Below are 18,227 nucleotides of genomic sequence, written 5' to 3' on the forward strand. Positions count from 1 at the left end.
AGGTTTAAAACCTTAAATGAGAGGTGTGCAACCATTCTTGGCCACCAAACTCCAAAAGCCATTATGCTTGCTTTCCATTTGATTGCATTGACCCACTGCAATCGCTGTCGATTAACTTGCTCTTTGTGCAGTGATTGCTTAGAGGAATAAGACAAAACAAAAGTCTTCAGGGATCCAGAATACCGTAGACATTGTCTGTGGCATTATTATGTGGTTAGCTTACGTGAGGGCCTAGGACCGGATTCTGCAAAGACTTATGTAGGTGCTTTACCATAGACATGTGAGCAGTCCCATCAATTCCATCGGGTCACTCGCATGTGCAAAGTGAAGGGTGTGTAAGCGTCTTTTTAGGGTAGAGAACCCAGAGAAGTTTCCACTAGTTTATTTTTCCATCATTAGTACAGTGGTTAGTGGCACTTTTTTTGGTGCCTGCTAGTATTTAAAAGGTTACAGGTTTTGTAAGGTTGTTACAGAATTAACCTTTCTGCTCTGGACATTTGGTCACATTCTGCTACCGGTTATATAGCTGCAATCATTTCATTTGAGTTACTCTGGATTCACACCTGTGTGAGCAGAACTGAGACGTGTTTCTATTGCTGTATACTGAGCTTGTTAAACACAACCATAAACAGGAAGGAAATATGATACTGATGTGACATTTTGTTTTGCTGCCAAGCTATCCCATTGGCAGCTACTTGTTTCTTTAATTTAAAAACCATTAAGGTTAACATTTGAAACTGATCTAGGCAATTACTTCATCCCTGGGGAGAAGTATGGAATGCCTGCTTGCAAGAACAAAATCTTTCACTAACAATTTTCTCATTCACACCTGTGGATGTAACTGAGCCTGTTATCTTTATTGTGCTGTGGGTGAGCAAATCAGAAGGTGTTTCCTTAAAGTTGACACAGTTATGCATGCACGCACTGGGATTCTGTGCTGGCAGATTAGTATTTAATGGGGGGGTGAGACAGAAGGCTTGGAACATAGAATATCAGAGTTGGAAGGGACCTAGTTCAACCCCCTGCTCAAAGCAGGCCCAATCCCCAGGTAGATTTTTGCCCCAGATCCCTAAATGGCTCCCTCAAGGATTGAACTCTCAACCCTGGGCTTAGCAGGCCAATACTCAAACCACTGAGCTATCTCTCCCCCTTGTTAGCCTAATGTATGGGTGTTCCTATAGCTGTTCAGCACAATAAGGATGGCTGTTAATTCCATTATTGCTGGGAACATCATGAGGTTGCTGACAGTTCAAAACATGTGTTTTCTAGATTTTCAAGGTAATTGAGACACTTAGTGCTCCAGGAAGTCACTTTAAAAAAAAGAAAAGAAAAAAAGACTGTAGGTTTTTTGGGAAGAAAATGACACGGGTATAATGCTATTTAATTCCCAGGGGATGCGAGGCTTAAAGAATTAACATTTGCAAAGTGCTATGAGAATCTCAGAGAAAGGGTGGCAGATGGAAGTGCGGTGTATCATGTGCGTGCCCATACAAAGTGTACCCTGAATAGTTTAGTGTGTTTCATGGGTTCCTGTGTGCAGTAGTTAAAGAAATCTTGTGACGAGTTTCATCCAGTTTTGGTAAGAGAAAGGAGTTGCCAGAGTTCTGCATCACAGAGAAAGTGGCTTTTCTCTTTTAGCATCCAGTGACAACTGCAGGAGGGAAGGAAAAGTGGAGCGATGTGCATGGGAATTCTTGCTTTGCTGAATCCCAGACTAATGCCAGGCGCTTCTGATTGTTAGAGAAATAGAGTAACACAGTGGACTAGCAAGGGTAATTTGAAGGTACCTGAGCAAATATTGCATGGCTGATGAGCAAATATCAGCTCTTGAATTTTGTAGCAAAGTGAGACCTCTAAGCACAAAGACCTAGTGAAATGCACACTCTGTAGGATCTGCTGCTGTGGTTTAAAGTGCTCAGAGAGCAAAGGCTTCTGGGAGGTCATGCTTTAGGAAAAGGTGGGCAGGTTTCCCAGCTTCATAGACTGAGGGGGCTTTTTGTTCATCAGTGCATGTAAATTACCTGTATTTAATGCCCATGAGTGCTGGAGGGAGATATAGCGCCTGTGCATTCCCCTGCATAGTTGGGTGAGAACAAGCCTCCTGGAGCTGTCACTTTCATGCAGTGTGTCTTAGGCTGTGTCTGCACTACACTGCTTTTAGCAACACAGTTATGCCGCTTCAGCCATGCTGCTAAAAGGTGTGCAGCGTAGCTGCTGTTTGTCGGCAGGAGAGCAACTTCCACCCCCAACGAGCAGCAGCTGACAAAGTGCTGTTCACATCGGTGCTTTTCATTGGTAAAACTTTTGTCATTCAGGGTTGTGGGTTTTTTAACACCCCTGAATGACAAAAGTTTTGCTGACGAAGTTCCAGTGTAGACAAAGCCTTAGAAGTGTCACTTGGGATGTGAGACTTGCAGAGGCTGTTGCAACAAAATCCAGCATATAAAAGAATCATGGAGCTTTTCTGTAGACCCTGCAAACTGAACCGGTGGGATTCAGTCTAGTTTCTAGTGACAAAGGTGCATCATACGCATACCATCATCACTGATGTTAATTGGTCCCCTTGATGGTTGTCTAAACAAAGACAACAAGAACTGAATGGGCCATAGATACCTCCTTAGAGGTGTCCGGGGCACATTGGTAGACATGTGAAGGTGACTTGCACTGCCACTGCCTGTGCTGCACCTGTTCTGCAGACAGAGGCCCTTGCTCTGGCATCTTTCACCAGCACTGACCTTCATCTGGCCCTGTGCAGGGGCTGCGAGTAGCTAGGAGAGGAGGAAATAGCTCCACTGCAGAGTGTAGTGATCTGCAGGAGGACCCGACTTCTAAGGCTCCAATCCTGCAAACCCTGAATGAAGCACATCTCAACTCGATGTGTGGGAATTAAGTTACACTGCCCTTAGGTGAGTTCAGGATCAGGGCCTCTCACTGGGGACTACCTAGCAGAAATCTGGAATTCTTAAAGAACAGGACATCAGAATCCACGCGTCTGCTTTGCAGCCTAGAGATTAAAGCAGAGCTATTTTGCCTCTTAAAATTTTCCACCTGTCAGTGCCCTGCTGTGGGTATTTGAAGTTGATCAGAAAGCGTAAGTCATGCACTTCCAAAAAAGAAAATATAGGGACAAAAATTTGTACTGGTTCCTCCAGTTTGTACCAAACTGCTCCCATCTGTCTGCGGGAAGCAAAAGTGCTGTTTGCTGACACCTGGCTCTCTGACGCCATAAGCAATCGTGGGAGGGGCTGCCCACCATGCTAGGGAGCTAAAGGAACCTGCAGATGGTGTGCTGAGACAGGGCAGCTGGGCATGAGAGGTCACTGGGAGAAACCGTCTCAAGCCAGAAACTGGTTCATCTTGCTTTGTACAGCTGAGCAAATCCCAGAGATAGCGAACAGTGTGCAAAACCCTGGCATATGCCCAGGCCGACAGTCCTTGCTCTTGGGGAATGAGTGCCAATGTGCTGTGTTCTCATGAACCTTGTGCCTGTCTGGGGTCAAAATTCCTGAAGAGTGGGTGGGTGAGTTCCTCCCTGTCTGGTTTGCATTGGATTTTGCTTGTTAACTTTGACCTTGCCTATTGTTAGTCGTGTGAGCTGCCACTGTGGGAGAGGCGATACATGAGAGCTGAAGAGAGATCACACAGACTGGAGTCAGAGGAGACAGGCAAGGGAAAAACTGGATGTACCAATCCTCTAGTTCCTTATAGACACAGCTCATTGCTGCCTCACAGAAGGGACTGTAAAGGCAAAGCCATGAGACTATGGTGATGGGAAGCCACAAAAGTAACCTAGCTAGGTAAAGGCACCTGTCAATGGACAGCGATGGTCCCTAACCTCTATTTGCCAGAAGCTGGGAATGTGCGACCGGGGATGGATCACTGGATGAATATCTGTTCTGTTCATTCCCTCTGGGGCACCGGGCATTGGCCACTGTTGGCAGACAGGATAGTGGGCTAGATGGACCTTTGGTCTAACCCAGCACGGCTGTTCTTATGGATTTTGCCATGCCAATGTAAAGTGCCACAGCCTTTGAGTGGCACGCACAGTGAGTTGGCTCTTCGCTGTGTGGAAGTCCTGCCTGATTGCTAGAGTGGGGATATAACTTTATATCAATTGTGTGTCTAGTCCAGAGGCGATGCATTGGGGGGTAGGGAGGATGCGGGGTCATGTGCCCCCCCCAAATTGCTTCTTGGCTTGTACCTATGCTGAGCATGCTCAGTAACATCTACTGAAGCCGCTGCCCTGCCCCTGCCCCACCCCATTATCAGCAGGTTTGGGTTTCATACAGATATAGAACTCTCTGTCTATCCATGCCAGCGACCTGCCTGTCTGACTAGACCTGCTTAGCAAACAGCAACCACAATCACACCCCGACCTGCTTAAAAATACATTGAAATCCGCCTTCCCAGCCAGCAATCTCATCGAACGGAGTGATGAAACACTGAAATAGTCTGCCCTGCCTGAAGACATGGGCTGGCCCTGGGGCATGGCTTTAGGATATCTCTACACTGCAATAAAACACCCACAGCTGGCCAGTGCCAGCTGACTGGGCCTCATGCTGCAAGACTATGCAACTGCAGTGTAGACATCCAGGTTTGGACTGAAGCCTGGGCTCTAGTTGTGAGTTTAGTGTTTCTAGTCTGAGCTGCTGCACATAAATTGCTCGGGGAGTCTTATGATCCATTCTCATCTCTTCAGTTAAAACCACTCTGGCCTGATTCTGATTCTGCCCCCAACTATTTCCTTGTCATGTCAGGGAGTGACTAGAGATCCCTGACTAGTGCATAAGGTGTTCTTGTTCTGCTTGTTTGTGCTGTTTTAAGAGCCAAGCCCTCTTCCTTTTATCTGAGATTATTGCACGTGGGGACAATGGTCCTGCCTCTCTCTCGCTGGGCCGAGAGGATTCTGTCTCTGTTTATAGCAGGAGAGAAGAGCTGTTATGTCAATAGCACAGAGCCAGAAATGCCCTTTCAAAAAAGGGGCCCTCAAGAACCCCATGGGATGTGTCTGACAGCAGAACCGACCTGGGTCTATGCAGCTTGGTGTTCTCTGTCCCACAGTGCATCAGATAGTCAAAAGAGGCCTCCGACTCCACTTCAGTTTTGTCCCAGGCTCGCCCCGCACCTGCTCCACTTATGGAGGAGGAAGGACAGTCTGGTGAATGAACTACAGGACTGCGAGTCAGGAGATGTGGCCTGGAGTGACTTCCTTCCCTTCACCTCTCTGGGCCTCTGTTTCTCCATCTGTGAAATGGGGAGGAGGACACACACTGCAGCGATCAGAGTAAAGCAGAGATGCTTGCGCCAGTTAAACTGGATGGGCAAAGCTTTCGGAAGCCATGAACTCTGTTGCCGCCTCTCAGCAAATGGCGTGCCCAATGTGGGTCCAGCGCTTATGTTAATCATTCCTGCAAAATCAGTACCACGTGCAGCATGCTATTCAACTGCAGGCATGGAATCCCAGCTCTGCATACATGTCATGCTGGAGTCGAAACCCCAGCAGCCCTAAGCATTATGTTGGAACAAGCAGCCTCCAAAACGTGCAGCAGACCCTGGCTCACCCTCAGTGAGTGTAAGGGGGCATGATCCACTGGGTTCCATGTTAGAGCTACTGCAGAGGAGAAGTTAATAACTAGAGTCACTCAGGCCCCAATCATGGATCAGAGACCAGTGTGCAAGGTGCAGTATGCTGTTGAAGGTGCCATCTTTTGCATAAGACATAAAATTAGGTCCTTGCAGCCACAGTGTCATGGCAACTGCACTGGTATTCCCCCATTGTGATCCACCAAAGGCCCTCAGTTTAGGCTTGTGGATCCCAGCTGTCACCTCTCTTGGGCAGAGAGCCCTGTCTCATTCCCTTCTGCCCAGGAGTTTTAAGGCTGCCCAGCTCTCTGCCTTACACTGTGATATCCCCAGCAAGCCAGACTGCCTAAAAGGCCAGGATCTGTGTTTTGCTTTCTCTCTGAAGGCTATGCCCAGTGTGTTGCCAGCAATTGCAAGTTACCACCCAGTTTCTTCTAAGCAAGCACATTTATTCTTAAGGTTTCATTGCAGAGAACATGTATTCAAACAATAAATGTTCCTACACACCTGCTCAACGTTCTTATGAGAGACCACCCCAAACTCCAGCCTAGGGTTCTGGTAAGTTTTTTAGTCCTTCAAAAATCCACAGCTGGCTTTTCCCCATGGCTACAAGTTCATCTATCTTGGATCCAGAACCAGAACAAAGGCTGGGCAGATCATCTGTTTCTTTATACAGCTCGGGCTTTTGATCTTGGCTTTCTGTAACAGGTAATCAGCAGATAGTGAGCCTCTCCTCAGGGCATAGCTTCAAAAGGGTGGGTTTTTGCACATCCAGAGTTGAGGAATTTGAATTAACTCATAGACTCACAGACTTTAAGGTCAGAAGAGACCATGATATTCATCTAGTCTGACCTCCTGCACAATGCAGGCCACAGAATCTCATCCACCCACTCCTGTAACAAAGCCCTAACCTATGTCTGAGTTATTGAAGTCCTCACAGTTGCAGAGGGCACCTGTAGCCCAACAAACAGGTGGTGCTAAAACCAGCACAAACTGCCTGCTGCTGAACCATCTCTGCTGAGCGTCCAACCATTGGCTGCCAGAGGAAGCTCAAGTGTGTGAGAACCAGCACGGTCTGAGCAAGGACTGAGTTTATAAAGGACTAATCCCAGCTCAGAGACCTTGACATCCACATTGCTCAGATGTCCCCCATCTTGAGGGCAATCACTCATTGTAGACTCAGAGTTAGCAATAAGATATACAAAAGTGAGGGTTGCAAATTTATGATTGAAAGTTATAACTCCTCCATAAGGATTCTCTGGGAAATCCACTTATTGTCCCTAGAGTCCATATTTGATTAGCATGTTTTCCCTATAATCTTTTGAACTCCTAGGTTTTATATCTGCCACATATCCCCCCTAGAGAGGCTACGTACATTCCCAGCCCACAATAACACATACGCTTAATACAATAAGTTCTTTCAAGGATATTGCAGGAAATTGCCCTATCTGTCACACATGCCACCTGCCATTAAAGATCCTTTAGTACAATCCTTTGCAAAGGGGACTGTGGTAGTATTAGCCCAAAGACCTAGATAAATTCCAGTGTGGATGATTGCATTGTACCATTCCAGATTCCCCCCACAGTTTCAAGTAGATATGGCATCCCCCTTCACTTTCTGTCCTAAAGTACTTTTGTGTAGGGTCACTGTGCACTGTTAGATAGGTGCTGGGTTCCCAAAATTGGCTGCATTTCAGTTTTGGACAACATGATTCTCTGGATAACATGTACAAACAGTTTGTAAAGCTAGAAACTAGTGCACGGAATAGGGTGACCAGATGTCCCTATATTATAGGGACAGTCCCGATTTTGGGGTCTTTTTCTTCAATAGGCTCTTGTTACTCCCCATCCCCTATCCTGATTTTTCACACTTGCTGTCTGGTCACCATAGCATGGAACCTGTCACTACCTAAGAGGTGGAAGTTGAAATGAAAGCCTATATTGTTAAGATTGTAAGTTCTTTAATGTGAGTTGTTATAACACAAATATAGCTTAGAGACAAGATACTGGTCATGGAGGTGTGACTGAATGAAACAGGCTACTACGAGATGATTATTTGGGTTATGGTTGCACCCACACTATGGGCTTGTCTACACTTAGCGGGGATCGATGCACGGCGATTGATGCATCGGTTGTCGATTTAGCGAGTCTAGTGAAGACCTGCTAAATCGACCGCAGATCGCTCTCCCGTCAACTCCTGTACGCCATCGGATTGAGAAGAGTAAGAGGAGTCGACGGGAGAGTGTCTCCCATTGACGTTGCGTAGTGTGGACCCCGCGGTAAGTAGATCTAAGCTATGTCAATTTGAGTTAGTTAACGCTATTCACATAACTGAAATTGGGTAGCTTAGATTGACTTTTCCCTTTAGTATATACATAGGCCTTGTCTATGACATATGCCTGTCTCCATGAGTTCCCAGGAATTCCTACCATGCCTCTGGAGTTGCTGTTTTTGTCTCTGACTTTGCAAACACTTAACACATTTGGAGTCTCTCCGTTGCCTTCCATGGGCTTTGGATCAGACCCAGGGTTTAAGTGCTTGAGTGATTCCGTTGAAGTCAATGGGACAGCTCCCATGCTTAAAGTTAAGCATGTGCTTAAGTTTTTGCAGGATTGGAGCCTTGATTCACAAAATTTGTGGTAACAGGTAGTGGAACTAAAACTTGGGCTTGTTTTTATTAAAGACAGAGCACTCACCGCCACATCCCATTCTGATCATTGTTGACTAGCACTCCTGCTTTTCATAGATCTGCTCACTGGTAAATATAAGAGGAATTAAATCAAACTTCTGGTTGCTGAGTTAAGTATTGAAGGAGCCCTCTGAGCTCCAGGAGCGATATGAAGCAAGTCAAAGAGATTCTTATGTTTGCTCAGCCAGAAAATCCGGTGCCCTGAATAAAGTTTAGAAAAAATATTTATCTATGTTACCAAGAAAAATCACCTCCCAGCCTTCTGCAAGCATCTCTAACACGTCTCCTGAAGACGCTGCGGTCACACACCCTTCCTCCGGCACAGCAGGAATTAAAACAGACAAAAAACGTTTCTCATGCAGGGGCTTTTGAAACTAGAGCTGGGGTCAACAGACTGGATCAAAACTCTGGGGCTGCTCAGTTTTGGATCCAAATTCACACTCGTGGCCAGCACCTAGCTCTGATGGAAACGCATGGGGTTGGTTTTTCTGTTGGAACTTGTTACTGTGAATGAAGGACTCTCAATAATCTGTCTCTGAGCAAGAACATTGTCTGTGAAAAGTCAATTCACACGCTCAGTGAAAAGGCCCTGGCCTCTTCCGTTTGGCACAAGGAAGAATCTTCAAGCCATACTTCTTTATTCTCTCCTCTTTAGAGGCCGAATCCTAATCTCACTGAAGTCGATGGCAAAACTCCTGGCATCTGGGGTCCAAGTGCTTTTCTGTGGTGCAAGGTGCTACAGAAGAATTGGCATCAGATGGCTATTTCTGAAATACTATCTTGACTCCTGCTGATCCAGAATGAGATAGCCCTGCACGGACCCCACATAGGTGCTGCACGGCATTTTTCTTTCCGGTTCCGGCCTGAATCAGTTTCTCAGGATAATCTTCAACTGGAAAATACACAACCCGCACTGCGTGAATGGCCTCTAACCTGTGGCTTGTTGCCTGTGTACAGTGCTTGGTGCTAGTCAGTTCTGGGTAGTTTAATCTGATCTGCGTCACCTTGAGGGACCAAGTGTTTTCTTAGAATCCATCCGTGACCTTTTGCACTGACTGTAGAGGTCACCTCTGTACATGAATGGAAGGTGGACAGTCAGGTGTCAGGATGTAGTATTGGATTTACTGCTTCAGTCTAACGTACAGTGCTTTGAACAGGGTTACAGAGCAGGGTTTCTCAGCCATTGCCTTGCCTCAAGGGTTAGAGAAAATACCTTCACTTCTGCAGATCTAACTCTTCTTGTGAAAGGAAGGGGAGCGGTCCTTGAGTTAGTGTATCTGGGGGAGCATATTGGCTAGGTCTCTGTTTACCGTTTTTATTTTGAGCCTACTTAAGAGTTGGCAAAAGCCCAGACTGTTCCCTCTTCAAAGCTGGTCTCCTTTCTGAAAGAGCGAAAGCCCATATGCAAGTGTAACCCACACAGCTCCTTACCCATACGCAAAGTACACAGCTGTGTACGGCTCTAGGAAACTTCAGACATCACATTTCCTGGTGCCCTGCGCAGCTGAGTACTGCTCCCTGCCCTGCCACTTCCCACCCCTGCTCCGCCTCCTTCCTGCCCCTGCTCTGCCCCAGCCCTGCCCCCACCCCACTCCTTCCCCAAAGCCCCTGCCCTAATCTGCCCCCAGTCCACCTCTTCCCACCCCTGAGGACTGCAGCAGGGCTGGGCCTGCACTCACCGGCGGTGGGAAGTGCAGGGACCCAGCCCCTTCTGTGCCGCCAGTGAGTGCTGGGGGGTAGTTCCCTCCTGCCCCCCAAGCTAGCCCTCACCCTCGCGGAGGCCTGCCCCCCCCCGTGGGGGGGGGGCTGCGTAGGGCCCCAGAATAGCTAGGGACAGTCCTGGTTGCCAGTTTTGATTGGATGTATTCCTGGAGGTTTCATCACATGACATCACCTTTAATTAAAGATTAGCTGGATTGTCCAGGACAGCCCTAGTGTAGATGTGCTCTCCGTGTTCTGGGGAGAGCAGGGAACCCTTTTGCTATAAAAAGGCTAAATTCTCTGTTGCATTTCCCCCTATGATTTGAATAAGGCGTTTTACATTAGAAACTACCTAAGTCTCATTTGCCAAGTCTGACTTGCCATTGATGGGTGCTTGGTTTAATGCTTCTCACGTGTCCAGTCATAACTTAAAAATGTACAGTGTGGCTGGACAAGCAAAGCCCTGTTGTAAAGGTGGCTTTTAATTAAAAAGTGTTGACAATAAAGGAAACTAACATTTCTTTCAGCAATCTGCTGTATAATTGCTCCCAGGTCTCTGCTGATGTCTGATCCATCATTCAGGCATTGCACGTAAATGGACAGTTTTTTTTAAAAAGCAGTTTGGGGCAGATTCAGGGACCTAGGTATTTTTTAAAAAATGAATCATTTTTAGGCTGAAACAATGAAGTAACTCGACCTTTTGGCAATGCAACCCTTAGAGCACATAGTTTCTGGTAAATGTCTACTGACCGGCCTTACTGTATAGCCATATGGTTGCCAAACATATGTTGAGCTGCATAAATTTTCTTCTTTTGACGCTGCCTTGGCTTTAACTTTCACTTGGAGTTTAAGTTTAGGGTCCTCTCCCACCTTGTAGTTCTTCTGTAAAATCATCTTTGAGCAAGAGGCGTTTGAGCTCAGCCTAAACTGACACCTTGAACAAGTTGATCTCGGCAGTGGAAGTCTCCTTTGGCCCATGGGGAATATTTGAGCGGTGTGAACTGTGTAGGGCGATCTCGAACTCAGGAGATCTGCGTTCGATTTCTAGCCAGGGGTCAGCACCACCGTGTTGTGCGACGGACACTTGACAAAATTAACGGACTTAGTGCCGGGCATTGGCGGGGGGTTATGTAATTCAGTCATTCAACCTGTAAAATAGTGCACATAATTTTCCACACTGAACAAAAAACAGTAACCTAGCTAGCTAATAGTATAAATTTAACTCACTTTAGTGTTTTTTTAAGGCACTTTGGCACTGCAGCTAAATTCATGCATGAAGCTAAAATCATTGTTTATGATGTACGCAAATGCTATGTTACTGAGTTCCATATACGTATCGAGGGAGATGTTTGGAAAGAGAATGAAGCCCTGTGCTGAGCAACTGCTATGAGCTTCTGAGGGCCCTCAACAGCCATTGACTGTAGTGTGAGTTCAAAATACTCAGGACCTTTCAGTACTGGGCTAACTAACTTCAATGAAGTTGATGGCACTCAGAAATGTATCCCATGTGTAGTCAATTGTTGTGTGGATATGTACCTATTGGGTTTCTGGGAACTGGGTGGGCGGAAGCCCGCCCAATGCTAAAGGATCCCCCCACCTCCCAGCCTACGGGGAGGATCTACAGGACCTCAGAAACCCACTGATTCCGAGGGACAACTAATAAAAGAACAGGGACAGGAGTGAAGTCAAAGGGTCATAAGAAGGGAGCCTGACGGGGACACCGAGCAGAGAACCCTGGACGGCGCCCACTGCTCCTCGAAGGCGTCAAGGGAGCCAGTGGACGCCGCCCAGAGGAACTCCGCCCAGATACATGAACGGACTAAGGACCGGAAACAAGCCCCACAGTCACAGGAGTCTCCATTGGCCAACCTCCTCTCCCTGGTCACGTAGATAGGTAAGTAGGCAGATCAATAGATTAAAGCCTGCTATAGCTGTGCCTGGGTTTGGTTGGTATCAAAGCATTATACGAAATAAAAAGTACCCCAGCTGCATTTTTACTGGGTTTGCAATTATTAGAAACTGTTTATACACTTGTTAAATATGGAAGAAATGCTTTTGAATTATGAATACTTCTTTAAAATAACTACTTTTTACAGCAGGGGTCTCAAACTCAAATGACCACGAAGGCCACATTAGGACTAGTACATTGGTCCGAGGGCCGCATTACTGACATCTCCCCCGCACCCTGCCGCCCTTGGCCCCGCCCCCACTCCACCCCTTCCATGAGGCCCCACCCCTGACCTGCCTACTCCCACCCCTTCCCTGCCCCCATTCCAACCTCTTCCCTGAAATCCTTAGAAAGTAGCTCTAAATGAGGAGGAGCAAGAGCTTGGTGCATGACCAGATGGAATCGATGTATCTCTTAACTATATCTGTAGTGCAGAGGTTCTCAAACTGGTCCACAGACCACCAGTGGTCCGTGAGCTCCATTCACGTGGTCCACGGATAGTTCCATCTAAGTTGTGTGCTTTTATTTGTACAACAAACAAATTGTGTTTTTTTTTATATAGTACTTTTATCCAAAGCGCTTGACAATAGTTAGCTAACGGTACAAACAACATTTGGAAAGATCATTGAGTGGTCCGCCAAGACCCTCAGCAATTTTCAAGTGGTCCGTGGAAAAAAAAAAAGTTTGAGAACCACTGCTGTAGTGTCTAGCAACTACAGTGAGGCAGGCCTTACAAAAGCACCAGGTGGATTTCAAAGGAGCACCCTCAGTTATTTCAAATTTTCAAATATTACTACTGAGGACTTGGATTTTCAAGAGAACGTAAGGGAATTGGGGGCCCAGCTCTCCATGAAATTTGGGTGCTGGGCTCCTTTTGAAAATCCCGTCCATAATAATGACTCAAACCAAGAATAGTCAAGCCCTGCTGTGGGCTCATATAGCAGAACTAGGGTCTGAGGCTGCAGGGTGATTGATCAAATAGGTGCTGAGGGCTTTCAGTGCTTTGCTGGCTCTTGTCTTCAGGCTGTGCAGGTTTTTTTTGTTGTTTTTTTTTTTTTATTGCCGCTGCTGTTGTTGGATGCAGAAACCACCTGTAGTTTAATGTGATTATCACTCAGCCTCAGCAAGGAAATGATGTGCTCCTTAATGTGTGTTTAACAACGGCTAACCCTGGAGGACTTCATGCCAGAGCCTGAGAAAAACAAATGCTTATGTAAAGACGCTGGTCTGACATCAGGGCACTTAGTACTTCGTTGTATTGTTTGCCTGAAGCCACATTTATGCAATAGCTCCTGCAGGCTAATCTGAGCCTAGATTCTTTTTTTTCTCTTCTTCCCAGAGATCCTCCCAAGGTAAATTCGGGCGCATTATTTCATGAAGTACATCGTGTTTTTATTTTGCCTTAAAACTTGGGCAGCGGGCCGAGCTGTTGTGGCGGGTTTCATTGTTGTAAGTTGTCCCGGGGGTGCATGACTGAACAGGCTGTAGAGCCCGTTTGGGTTGAGGTTGGATGGCCTGTCGGCTTATGGGGGAAGAAAAATGGATTTTGTGATGTCTTTTTTTAGAAACCTCTTTCCCCCCAATGCGTTGTGGGATCTTGCCACAAACACTTGATTGATTCCCTCAAAGAAGATAAAACCTGTAACCAAGGGGAGGGTGCCTTAGCCAGTAACGCTGAACATCAGCGCTGCGTGCCAGCGAATGCGGCTGCTTCTGAGAAGTAGTGGGTTGATGGAGACAAGATGCCTGCTTATCCACCAAACACTCAGTGTGAGCCTTAGCCCTGACCTAGAGGTGAGAGGGTAGTTTGGTTTCTATGGCCAGTTGAGTCCTTGGCCTCTCCGGTGGAAAGTCAAGCGTGACGTGGGCACCTTTCCATAGGGAATTGGACTGAGACTCGCTGAACTCCTTTCTCATTGGCCGCCCAACAGCCGCCATCAGACAGGAACAAATGAGCGTGGGGCTGGGGCTTTCAAAAGGCCTATGGAAGTAAAAAACACCAACTCCCCATTGATTTGAGTGCATAACTCTCCTAGGCTCCTTTGCAAATCTCAGCCTGTATGCATTGTGACTCATGATCCTTGCTCATTGATCAGTGGGGTGAGGGAGACCCCCTCCCATCTTTAGCTTCCTAGAGCCTCCTTTGCACTCGCTGGGCTCTAGCTATAAATGGTTTCAGTTCAATCACATTGGAAGTGTAGCTCCCCAGACTGCACTGCTTAAAGAGCTCTGATTAAAATTGGAAAGTACCTAGGTCACAGAGCCAAATCCATTCTCTGAAGCGATTTAGGCACTTAGGAGCCTAAATCTGATAGGAAGGCAAAAATTCTCCATAACTTTCAAACAGCTGTGAAATGGCCAGTGGTCCAGTTTTCTTTATTAACACAGTCACACTGACTACTGTTTAGCTTGGTCTAATGCTTTCAATGGCTTTTCTTTCATCACGTATTACATGCCAGTGTGGTCTAGAGATTAAGTGGCTAGAAATCAATGGCTAATAGCCAAGATGGTCAGGAATGCAGCCCCACGCTCTGGGTGTCCCTAAACCTCTGACTGCTAGAAGCTGGGACTGGATGGATGACATCCAATTGTGCAGATCAATAGAACTCTTCTGCCTGCCAGAAGCAGGGACTGGATAACAGGGGGTAGCTCACTCAGTAAATAGCCCTGTTCTGTTCACTCCTTCTGAAGCATCTGGTACCAGTTACTATCAGAGACAGGATACTGGGCCAGGTGGACCATTGGTTTGACCCAGTAGGGCCTTTCTTAAGTGTTTGATCTTGCCCCGTTGACATCAGTGGGAGCAAGGGAAGCTCCAGAGTAGCAAATTTGGAAGTCAGCACGTCTCATGTTCTTCCCAACCCTGCCAGCGACCAGCAGCACAACTGAGGAGGGCAGGACACTAATTCTCAGCTTCAGGTTTCCCAACATGTTAAAAGAGGCTATTAACAACCACCCAGTGGAGCTGGAAAGATTAATTAATTGTGCTTTGAGACTCCCAGATTGCAGCTGCTACAGAAGTATAACTATTATTTCAAGTAATACAGATACAATGGCTGATTTGATGTCTAGCTGAACGGCTGGCCTATAACACAGCATTTTAAATAGGGACTGGAGCCAATAGGCACTCTTGAACCTTTCCATTATTAGTGTCTGACAGAATGACACCCTTTTTCTGGGTTGCTAAGTGCTGAAGTTTGCATCTCTCCCCGAGCAGCACCTGCCTTTCTGTAGCAGGAAGTCAGCTCTCGAATGTAAGCTCTTATGGAAGCATGCAAACAAACCCTATATGTTTCCCCACCACTCTCTTCTATCCTTACCAGGTGTTTCAGGCAGTAGCAGTAGCTGTTTGGCTGGTTAGCGCCAACCCTGATGTTATTGTAAATGAGCATTTCCATTCAGCTTGCAATGCTGGGGCTGAGGGGAATAGAGAAGGTTTTATAAATGGATGGATTGCAGTCAGTTGCCAAAACAACCGACGTACTGTATCTGCAAAGGTGATTTAAATGGAAACATTCCAGGGGCTTCACTCTGCTAGTTATGTTTTCATCCATCTAATGAACATCTGGAAGTAATTCCACAATCTGTGGTCCCTTTTATCTGTAGAATTACACATAAATTAGCAGCTGTCAGGAACCCAGACAGGTGTGCATGTACAGAATGAGGTACAGTACTGTGTGTGTAGTGAAGGGAGCATTTAAAATGAATGTTGATAATAGTGCAAACCATAGAACGCCTGTTACATAGCATCTACCCAGGGGTATTCATCTTCAAAGCACTTTATAGAGAAATTAGGACCTGATCCAAAGCCCACCAAAGTCAATGGAAAGATTCCCGTTAAATTCAGTGGTGTTTAGATCATATATTATCTATGTGGTCTAGAGTGTGGCCAGTGTGGTCTAGAGATTAAGTGGCTAGAAATCAGTGGCTAATAGCCAAGATGGTCAGGGATGCAGCTCCATGCTCTGGGTGTCCCTAAACCTCTGACTGCTAGAAGTTGGGACTGGATGGATGACACCCAATTGTGCAAATCAGTAGAACTCTTCCCTGTTTCACAGGTGAGAAACTAAGCAGAGAGGTTTCTCCGAGGCACTGTGGCAGACCGGGATTAGTCCTCTAGAGTTCCTTGCTCCCACTCCTGTGCTCAGAATACTGTGCTTCTCTAACAGGTATTTACAACCTGTATGTTCAGCAGGTTTATGGTAGCAATATGGAAACGAAGTGATGATGTAACTTTATTTTCACATGCAGTCCTTGGTATGATTGTCTGAAAGCCAGCTGTGGCCTGTAGACAAAATTCATCCCTGCTGTAAACAAGTACATCCCCATTGACCCCAATGGAGTTTCACTTGCTTAGACCACAGATGAATTGGGCCCCATAAATGCCTGTACACCAACAGCCCTTTATTTATTCTAGACAGATTGAGTGGCCAGTTGGTAAATTACTGGTATGGATTTGAACTAGTGACCAAGAACTGACAGATGCAATATCCTGTTACCAATCCTCCGAAATGTCCAACCCTCTCTCATCGGCTATTGTTTGGCATTCTTAGCACACAGTCCAAGAAAATTACCCATCTGGTCTGCACTCTGAAGGCCCTGGAGCATGTGTTTCTGTAATCATGAACAGCCTGCTAGTTGGTGAAAGCTGGGCATGACTTTACCTGAGTTGGGCCCTTAAAGAAATATGTGCTCAGCTTCCCCGCAGCTGTAATGCCTGACTCCCATCATGCTCTCCCTGCTGTCATCTTGAAATGAGAGCAAAGCAAATGCCTGAGATGCCTTGTACACGTTTCTCATTAAACAGGCACATAGTGCTAAGCAACAGCTTTAACTGAAATGAAAATGGGGAGCAGTGGGTGATGAAAAATGAAGCTTTGTGGAGAAGCTACAATATCTTTTTAACATTGAACTGTCAGGTTTTATCAGAAGAGTTGAAAATTCTCTGCAAAACTCCATGGTAGAGGACTGGAGCTTTTGATCCAAAATCCTTCTTTCAGGGTGAAAAGATCTATGACCAGACGAAATCATCATGTTACAAAAGTAACTTGGCCTTGGTTACACAAAGGAACCATTCAGTCAGAGCAGAATGACCTAGTTGTGGATTCTGGGACAGAGTTATTTTCATTTTTTTTTTTTAACCAAAGAGAGTTGAACCATTTGACTGAAACAACCTTGCAATTCTAACGTTTTGCGCTGGGGAAAACATTGGAACAGGAGCCGCCCCCTTCCCCTCTGCCAGTAACTTTCTGAATTCCCATTCTCAATTTATTAAAAAGCCTATTAATAGAACTCTTTACAATTGTAACAAATCCATGACTATGAGCTCTCGCTATGGTGCACATACTGGCCAATTAGCACTTGATAGGGACAGCAGGAACAGAACTCAGATCCTCCTGCTCCACCAGCCAAGGTTTTAAAAAATCAGAGTGACATTGTGGCCACGTTGCAGTCACTGGGGTTTTGCCGTTAACTTTATTGGGGCCAGGATTTTACCTTATGTGCCTAAAGTTAGGCTCCTAAATCTCTGTTTAGGCTCTCAAGTGGCTTAATTTTCAAAAGGGCTGAGAATCCAGCAGCTCCCACTGAGCCAGGTGCTCCATACTTTTAAAGATCACTTACTTGAGAGCCTAACTCTAGGCTCCAGTTTTCATAATCTTGGTCCATGTTCTTACTACTCAACGACTAAAGCAGAATAACTATTAGCTGCTAGCAGTGTAGGGCATATGCTACAAAGTTTAGCTGTTCTGATTCCATTAAGCAGAAAGGGCTGTAACACACACATGAATGCCAGCTCAATGCAGTATTAATACAAATCTCTCCCCCCAAAACATCGCATACATAGAAAGTTATCCATCAAAGACATTGTCTAGTTGCAGGAAATGATTGATACCTGTTTCTATCACAGATGAAAACAGCAGCCATTGTACGCAAGGTCTATATACGCAATCCAGGGTACTGCTGTTGTGCTTCATTGCCTTCTCCTGGCCCAATGCATCACTGGGATAGCAGACTAGGAGAACCACAGTCAGCTGTGTGCCAGGGAGCATACATGCCCTGTAGGTTCCCATGGTGATAGTGGGCTCCCTAGCTCCTGGCACCCAGTGACAACTTGTCAACCGAATACTGTGGCGGTACAGTATGTTCTTAATGCACTCACAGAACAATGACCATGTGTTAAGTCTCTCTAAGCCTGTTGCCCAGCGACTTTTACCATTGCAGCTCTGCCCTTTTCATGCATCTTCCTTCAGTGGCAGGAAGAGCCTTTCTGCTCCTGTCAAGACCCAGGTTTGGGGCTTTGTGTTT

The 18,227-nt window shown here is 46.2% G+C and overlaps 1 protein-coding gene across 1 annotated transcript in view; it reads left to right on the forward strand.

Annotated features, from left to right (window-relative positions):
- Positions 1-18,227, forward strand: part of LOC127039088 (calcipressin-3-like) — a 77,093-nt gene that overhangs the window by 51,712 nt on the left and 7,154 nt on the right. The window lies entirely within an intron of this gene.

The sequence above is a fragment of the Gopherus flavomarginatus genome, chromosome 22 (assembly GCF_025201925.1).
Source record: "Gopherus flavomarginatus isolate rGopFla2 chromosome 22, rGopFla2.mat.asm, whole genome shotgun sequence".
NCBI classification, from domain to species: Eukaryota; Metazoa; Chordata; order Testudines; family Testudinidae; genus Gopherus; species Gopherus flavomarginatus.